Source organism: Gavialis gangeticus, unplaced genomic scaffold (assembly GCF_001723915.1).
Source record: "Gavialis gangeticus isolate Ggan-Ray unplaced genomic scaffold, GavGan_comp1, whole genome shotgun sequence".
In the NCBI taxonomy this organism is placed as follows: Eukaryota; Metazoa; Chordata; order Crocodylia; family Gavialidae; genus Gavialis; species Gavialis gangeticus.
The window spans coordinates 29,102,585-29,111,686 of NW_017729008.1; positions in this window are offsets into that span (position 1 = coordinate 29,102,585).

Genomic DNA, 9,102 nt, shown 5'->3' on the forward strand with positions numbered 1-9,102 from the left:
GGAGTGACTAGAAATAACAGTCACAAGCTAGCAGAGGGTAGATTCAGGCTAGATATCAGGAGGCGCTACTTTACTGTCAAGGCGGCTAGGATCTGGAACCAACTTCCAAGAGAAGTGGTGCTGGCTCCTACCCTGGGGGTCTTTAAAAGAAGGCTAGATGAACACCTTGCCGGGGTCCCCAGTACTCTTTCCATGGCAGGGGGTTGGACCTGATGATCTGCTCAGGTCCCTTCTGACCCTAGAAACTATGAAACTATGAGTCTTACTTCTGTGATTCTGGACTGCAAATCCCAGAGACCTCTGGGGCAGCAGTAAGAGGAAGTGCCAGAAAGCCATACTCTAGCACCCCCTGGCTTCTGGGCCAAGCCACTGAAGGCATGTGGCTGCATTTCCTGTATCAAAGGTAAATGTCTGTCCAGTTGTTTCTCAGTTTAATCTTTGCAGCTTAGACTAACCTGCAAAGACTGAATTGATTCAACCTCAGGTTTTTGACTGTCTGTAGAACAAAAGAACAAACTTCCTGTTTATAAATTTAGCCTTTCATTTTTAACAAGGGGCAAAGCAAAGTCTCAGCAGGATATTTAGACAATAGTATATCCAGATGGGCTTTCAGTGTGAAGAGAATCTGAAATACACTCATTGACATAATCAAAATAGGCTGAAGTGGAGTTTTCAGGCTTGCAAAGCTGTTGCCTATTGTCTGTGAGTGTATTTATTTCACAGGAAGCCCATATCTTGAGTTAATGGGAAAATGTAGATCTTTTGCCTTGCTCTGTATGTGGTAGGTCATAGATATGATAGGATTATAAAGGGAATGGATCCATGTGTCACCATCTCTGACAGCACTGCACTGAACTCCTTGGCATGCATGCTACTTTAGAGTCACAAACAATCCTTTATATCAACCAGTCAAAGCCTTTAAGTGGCTCACAGCTTGACAGTGTTACATTCACCCTCAATGAGCAAAGGGGACTTGTCAGTAAGTTGCAAGCACCTTTAAACATGACGTGTAAATATAGTACTTCCTATAGAGAGGGAAACACCACTAACAGACTGGAAATATTTAAAAAGAAAAAATACTGGTAAAAGCTTGAATACTAATAAATATAATAAAATGCACAGAGGCTTAAAGCTGACTTAAATTAAAAGCAAAATAGACTGGATGATGCTGGTAACCAGAATCCAGTTATCCACATGATAGAAAGAACAGAACAGTGTTAAGACTCTGACTAGAAAACGCCACTATTTTTCTATGTGCTAGAGTGTGGGAGGAGAAGAGTTGAAAACGAATTTGAGTGACTGTGGCTTGTCCCATGGGGATAGATGCTGCCAGAGGGCTAAATAGTGTTTTTGCCTTAGGCCCCGTAGTGTTGTGTTCTTACAGGAGGAGAATCAGAAAAGAAAACCTATACTGTCCCCAGTGAGAAATAAGCTGTGCCTACTCATGCCTGTCCGAGCACCCAAGCCCACCAATTCAGCAGTGTACACAGCATAGAGGAGCCCTGCCTATGCACTATAACCTATTCCTCTTGCAGGAAACTCTGAGCCTGTTATTGGGGCCTGCATTAATGGCAGCTCTAAGCTATCTACGGCATCAAATTTGTAGACTTTGGTGTGTGCAGAGCATGCGCAACCAGACAGGTCTTATTCCTCAGAAGTGGCATAGGCACACCCATAATCTTCAAAGATTATGGATACCTTGCATATGTACGGGACACTCTCCCTAGGTATAAGGATCTCCCTAGGTAGAAGGGTCTCCACCTACTCTCATGTCTTTTCTATGTAAGGTGGAATACTTGCTCTGCAGGTAAGACATTGGCCAATTCAGAGTACAAAGGGGAAGCTTTATCTCCTGAACCAGCTATAAAATGGACTATAACTTGGCCCTAAACTAACCAGGACCATTTTACCTTGTATCCCTACTCTACCACAGCCTGCAGGAGAATTGCCCCCAAATGTCTCCACAAAGTTACTCAGGATGGAGCTGAAGGGGGTGGGAGAAACACTGCCCCTAATATCACTGATGCAGAAGTCCATGTTGCATATACTGACCACACATACACACTTGCCATTTTTCTCAGGCAGTGCCTTAGGCCCTAGTTATATAAAGCACTTAAGCTTGTATCCAAGCAGCTGCATATGGCAAGTAGAGGGAGCACTGCAAAGGTTGAGGCAGCCATGTCTAATTATAAAAGGTAAAATTAGAAAGTTTCTAGGCTTGCCCACTGTATGGCATTAAAGCCTACAAGCCATTTAAAATAAGAAACCTCATCAATTTCTTTTTGGTTGCGAGCTGGCATGAGGTTGTAAATCACATTTATGAATTTGATAAAACAATTTCTTCTGTTCATTAGAGGTTACTATAAAAGTGCTACGTGGGAGCTCAACTGACAATTTGAAAGTAATCTGGCTTTTAATCAACAGTAATAAAATCCATTATTTCACTAGTGGATAGCTCATGAAGGTAAATCTCTCCCATCAAAAACACTTTTAATTTTCCCGACTTATACCTTCCTGGCTGAGACAGGAAAATAAATTTCATATTGCAAGTCCCCCTTCTGGAACCAGCTCTCAGACACTGAGGGTTTCCTTATAAAAAAGATGCACTCAGAGGGCTCGAGTCTGCATTATTGCTATCTCTGTCTCTGGTCTCAGGTCTAAACAGATATCCAAGATAGCTCTAAACAAGCTACTTCAAGTACTGAAAGCCTAAGTAGCATGGAGCAATTTAAGGAGGTATGTGAGAGCTAGGATGTCTGTCTCTACATACTATTGCAGTATGTGCTTTTGATACACCCTGCACTCATCAGCACATGAAATTAATGCAGCTGAATCAATTCCAGCGCAGTTTGCACCAGAGTTTATTACTCCTGGGTCCCATGTTTGCATGTGTGCCTGGGACCACAGCACATTGAGTTGGGGTGGAGAAGCCCTGGCTGGCAGGGGCCCCAGGGGCACTGAAACACCCATAGGCCCCAGCCAGCCCCATCAGCACCTATACATGTGTTGCAGTGGAGTAAATAACTCCACCGTAGGACAGTACTTGGGTCTGGCAGTACTATCCTATGGCGGAGTTAATAAGTTTACTCCATCTTAATAGCACTGCAATGTAGACAGTGACATTTGACTGTGGAGCTAATTAGCCAACACCATAGTAAACATCTCATGTAGACGCACCCACTGTGCTCTTACATGTGTGGCAGGCTTGCTGTGGCAGCGCAGTGCACTGGCTTCAGAGAGGCTTAAAGTAATTGGTGGGGCACTCCCCACCAATCAGGAAATTCAAAGGGAGAGGCCTGCCCCACCCCTACTCAGGCATGAGGCGAAGAGCCAGACCAGAGTGGGGACTAACCCCCTCTCTCTCTGATTAGTCCAAAGGGAATAAAAAGGCAGCGTGCCCAGCACATGGGCAGCTGTGACAAGGGACAGAAAAGAGGGCCAGCAGGGCAGAGTTGCTGCCCCAGAAGAACCTGAAGAGACTCGTTAGATGGGGAGTGGCAAGCGGCTGCATCCCCCAGCCACGCCATGAGGGAGCACGGCATCAGTGCACAGTTGGTGCACGGAGGGTCTGGGAGCAGACCGAGGCCCCGGTGTTACAAGCAGCAGTTCGGGTCTTCAATCCCCTGCAGACAGCAGAGAACCTGGTGCACAGATGGATGCACGGAGGGCCCGGGAGCAGATCTGGACCCTGGGGCAACACACAGTGGCTCAGGTCCCCAACCCCAGCATGGGGCCAGGCAAGCCATGCATGGAGGGTCTGGGAGCAGACCAAGACCCCGGCGCCACACAAAGTGGCTCAGGTCTCCCACACCTTGCATGAGGCAGGGCCACTAGTCCACATGACAGTACACAAGGCCATGAGCAGGTCTGCTGGAAGAGCTCCACAAAGCAGCTGAGGCCCTGAAGAGGGAGGAAACGCTCCACTGGGATGACAAGGAGAGCCTCCACGGGTCCTGAGGGTGTGAGTTGCCTGAGAAGGGAATTGCCATTGGGGGTGGGGGCCTTTCGTTGGGGCAAGCCACCAGGAAATCCCTGAAGGGGAAAAGGGAGAGAGGTTAGGGATTAAGGCCCCCCACCCACTGGGTTAAGTAAGGTTGTAGGGTGCTACAGGGACATTGGGGTGTTCCCATTTCCCCTTCTGGGGGGCCCTCTGCCCCAGGTCACCAAAGTTACCCTAGTGCAGCTTGCTGCCCTTTTCTCTTCCTTTGGGCTCTGCACCTCATGCTTTGTAAACCTTGCACCCTATTAGAGTATAAGAATGCATGTTTGCTGAGACTCCCTTTTCTGATTACCTGCTCCCTCACCTGTATATAGGGAATTTGCATCAGTTTGTACATATACTGCCTATAGTTCCTATACCCTCTGTGTATATGTCCTATTTTAACTTTCTTATCTCTTATTAAATAGTATATAGTTACATCCGATACGTGTCCTGCTTTTGCTCTATCAGGAAGGAGGAAAGCTGCACCCGGCTGGGCCGCCATGCCTCCCCAGTGCTCCTGCCCTGCTAACATTCCCTTAATTTGGAGAAGTGGTACATAACTGAGTACCACCCAGGTTACACATGGCTATCATCAGCAGCAGACCTGACTTTTGCATGCTCACAAATGGATCTTATTCTTACAACATGCTACCGTGCAGTATACTGTTACCCTGACTTTACAGAAAGGGAACTGAGGCACAGTGAGACTAAGTGATTTGTTCTCTGATAAAAAAGTCTCTGCTAGAGCCAAAAATTAAAGTCTTGTCAACCCTAGTTCTGTGCCCTACCTTCTAGACCAAGGGTGGCCAACCCACAGCATACATGCCACAAATGTCATGAGCAGCCTTGGTGTATGGCATGCAGCAGATTGGGGAGGGGATAGGCAGCACAACAGAAATGAGAGCAGGAAATTGGGAGGTAGTGCAGGACAGGGAGCAGAAAGCTGAAAAACAGATCAGGGAAAGGTGATTGGAGTGGCACTCAGAGAGGGTATGGGGCTTATTTGTAGTTCACCTGCCAAAAAGATTGGACCCTGCTCCGATAAGCCATCCTTTGAACATTTGAAGCTCCCTGTAACAGAGCCAGAAGGCTTCTGTTATTGGAGGAGGAAAGAGCAGCAGGAAAAGCTAATTACAGAGAAAACAGTCAGCCAGGAGGGAAAACATAGGCTAGGAGGGCATACTGCAGAGAAGGTTGCCTTGCAATAGTCCAGCAGGGTCAAGTCCAACAGGAAAGACAAGATACTCCTGCAGCAGCTAGGCAGCAACAGTGAGATACCATGGGGTGAAGCCAGAAAGTGCCTGTGAGTAGCTGGGGAGGTCACCTGACTGCAAAAGGGCAGGGCCTAGGAGATATAGGCCTAGGGCTGAGCCAACACAGTCAGTCTGGTCCTGCAGGCTGGAGGTTAAGGAGCTCTGAAGCTGAGAGACTGCAGAAGACTGCTTGGCTGTCTCCTGAGCTGACAGGGGTCCTGCAAGTAATGCTTGGATGGGTAGCAAAGGAGCATGTCCAGAATGGGGCAGCTTGTGTTATAGCCAGAAGGCTTATGATTTTGTTTGTAGCCTAAACTGGTGATTTGGATGGGACTAGAAAGGAGTGAGAGAAGATCTTGGAGTGCCAGGGAGGCATATGAGGCTGCAGCTTGCTGAAGCAGGATGCAAACTTCAGCACAGCTCACAGTCCAGAGATGGGCAGCAGTGGGGTCCAGGGCCCCACAGCCTGAGAAGGGCAGAGATTAAGAGACAGCAAGATGCAAGTGGGAGCAGGGAACCAGAGATAAGAGCCCAAGGAGGTAAGACAAGGGCTAGAGCCCAAGAAGCCAGTGCAGTAGATCTAGGTAGAGCAAGGGGCAGAAGCCTGGAAAACTGAGGTCCTAACAAGGGAGTGGGGGTCTAAGGTGGCCTGGTTGCTTGTGGGAAAGTGCCCGACTAGGTGATGATTGGAAACACCTGCAAGGCAGCACTGCTGTAAAGGAGGTTCAGAGGCCATGCTTAGCCCATAACCCAATAGGTATCTTGGGGGACATGTATGGGCCAGGAGGGCCAACTAAGTGTGAGGACTGGAGTAAGCCCAACAAGATCTAAAGGGGATCTACTGGCAGAAGACCAGTGTATAATTTGTTCTAGAGCCCTGGGACAACCTCGCTTTCCAAACTGTATTAAGACCACCAACGTGTGTTGGGGAGAATAAAGTGGGGGGGCGGGGTACATGGAGCCAGAGCAGAACTGGAGCAGAGTGACTACCAAGGAGCATCACAGCCACCCCTGGAGCATGAATCCAGTTACATTCCCCCCTGGAGGCCACTAGGAGCTGGATGTGTACATATCAGAGCCCACAGTATACAATGCTTTTTTTATCCAAGGGTCTTCATTACTCTCATAGCAGCTGGAGGCCCCGCTCTGCTGCACGCTGAACAAACACTGAATGAAAAGACAGCCCTTGACTCAAATAGTTTACAAGCTAAAAGTAAGTTGGCCACTTAGCCTGCTGGCTCTTAAGAGAAGAATTTGCTCCCTGAGCTCCTCAGCTAGCTCTCCAAAGCAAAGTTCAGTCTTTAAACAAATAAAATCCCTCTGTCCCGTCCCAGCACAGCAGCCTGATAGCTCTGTGCGGCAAGTCATTCCCTTCATAGCTTGCTTCCTCCTCTTGCTTCTAGGAACTTTTTAAATCTCCCAGTGGGCCACTCCCACCTTACCCAAATGCCCCACAGCTGGGCTTTCTTCACAGGGCTAGCTGTTCCTCCTTAAAGGAACAGACACCCTGCTATAGTAAGCAGAAGGCAGGAAACAAGAGGTGGATACAGGCAGGCAGGAGGCCACAAGTTTCAGAGCCAGGTCTCTTCGCAATTTAGAATAACAGAGCGGGTGAAAAAAGGGGCTCTGGGAGAGACGCCCCTGTATTGGATGAGGTGTGTATAAAGAGTTTGAGCCATTCACTGTAAATTGGGTGTAAACCTGTACCAGCCATGGTCAAGACTTTTCCACTGCAGAAGCCCCCATCAGATACATCAGGGCTGTCCCCAGGAGCTCCCTGAGAGCAATATGAGATGTAGCCAGTGGTTCTATCTGTTCTCCTTGCTTCAAATCCATATTACGTCCTAAACTGGTCCCTGTACTCGCCAATCCCATATACAAAGGGTTTAAAAGGCCATATAATATAAAGGGCAGTGTTTCCCACTCATGCTGAGCAGTGGCTAGTGTACATAAAGCAAAGCAGGATCAGGTCTTCACTATTCCTAGCAAGGCATGACTTCAGCAGCCTGAAGCAGGGCTTGCTTCCCCTTTCTATGATCCTCTGTTATATAATATTGCAGCTTAGAAGTTTGGGACAGATTTTCCTCTCTCACCAGTTTCCCCCTGACATAACTGCATTCACTCTAACAGATGTACACCTGGTTTCCACCAGCCTGAGCCAGACAAGGGTTGGGCCCTTTGCATTTTCCTCCCTGATTTGGTGAAGTCCTTAATGAAACTGAGGAGCATGATCATCTCAGAGAATGCCCTTGACTCACAAAAGCAAAACTCACGTAAAACTATCCAAGTAGCTCAAAAGCAAAGGTCAGAATGCCAAAGTAAGCAGGTGTTAAACAACTTTGCATTAAATATTAAGGAGCCAGGTATAGATTTTTTTTAATTGGCTTAATTTGCTATTAAACTCCTAGCTGTTTGGAAATGAATAGCCAGGCCCCTGCAAGCCAGTCTATTGTGTTTTCTGCCTACAATGCCAGTGCTCTTCCTTTGTTCTTCAGCCCACCAAGCAAAGTGTGTAAGCACTGACTTGAAGCATAATACGCGCGCTGTGGCTGTGGAAACAGGTGAGGGACAAGCTGAATGAGGTGTCTTTCCTATTAAGCAGAAGGATGTAGGGGATTTGCAAAGTGTCCCAAATAGGGCAGTGCTGGGGGAGAGGGAAGCTCTTCTGATTCTCCCTGTTGGGCTGCTCCCTGCACGCTCGCAGCCAGCAGAACAGCAGCTTTTCCTCAACACCTCTTGGCAGAGAGGAGCATGAGCAGTAAAGCAGCCAGCTTTCTCTGCAGTCCCCCAGGCAGCATTGTTGCAAATGAATGAACGTGCACCCACTTACAGCCCTACCTGGTGCCTCCATCCTATGCTGGTTAATTGTCTCTGAATTCAGCACCTGCTAGTGTCACGCCACTACTTCTGGAGCAGGGACACTTCCCATAAAAAAAACCCCAAACTTGACAGTGGTTTTCAACCTCATTGTGTTCCACTCTCCCTTGATACATTTCAGCTTCTTTCCTTTCTCTTTCTGGGTCTGCCTTTGCTGCTCTCCGCCTTGGTTCCCAGTATCTTTTTTTTTTTTTTTTTTTTTCCCCCTGGGGCCCCCAAAGGGGGGGGTTGGGATGGTTTTTTTTTCCTTTTTTTTTTTGGGTTTCCCTTTTGTTCCCCCCCCCTTGGTTCCCCGGTTTTTTTTTTTTTTTTTCCCCTCTGGGCCACCAGATGGGAGAGTTAGGAATGGTTTTCTTTCCCTTTTTTTTTCCTCCTTTTCTTTCCTAAGAACGAGCCAGCCCCAGCGGTGCTTTCAAAAGGCTTGAAAGCGAGAGAAAGAAGCAGACAGCCGGGAGAAAGATGAAACAGGCTGCTCTGGCTCTGCATTCAGGTCTGCTCCTGGAAGCTCCTGCCCTCTCCAAAAACAGCATCCCGAGCATCCTTGGCGAAGGGGGGGGGGCTCCCCACCCCGTCCAATCAGCACTCCGGAGAAGGGAGGGGGCAGCATCCCCAGATGATGGATGAGGGGTTGCTAGGAGACCGCAGCGTCTCCCTCCTCGGGGGACCAGGGGGCATTTGCCGCCCGGACAGCGGGTGGAGGCAGCGCTGCCCCGGCCCGGGCCCCCGCCGCCAGCAATAGCCAGCTGCAAAGTTGGTCCCCGGGGCTCCGCTCATTCAGCCCCCCCAGAATAAAAGAAGCCGGGCAAGGCGGCCACGCCACGATGCCACCGGGCCAGAGGGGCTGGGCTGCACGGGCAGCCCGGAGGGGAGAAGCGGGGGGCGGGCTGGTGATCGCAGCCCCCTGCCCGCCCCGCGGCTGAGCCGGGCCCCGGGCCCGAGGGGCTGGCAGGGCAGGGCAGGGCAGGGCAGGGCAGGGCAGGGGAGGGGGCT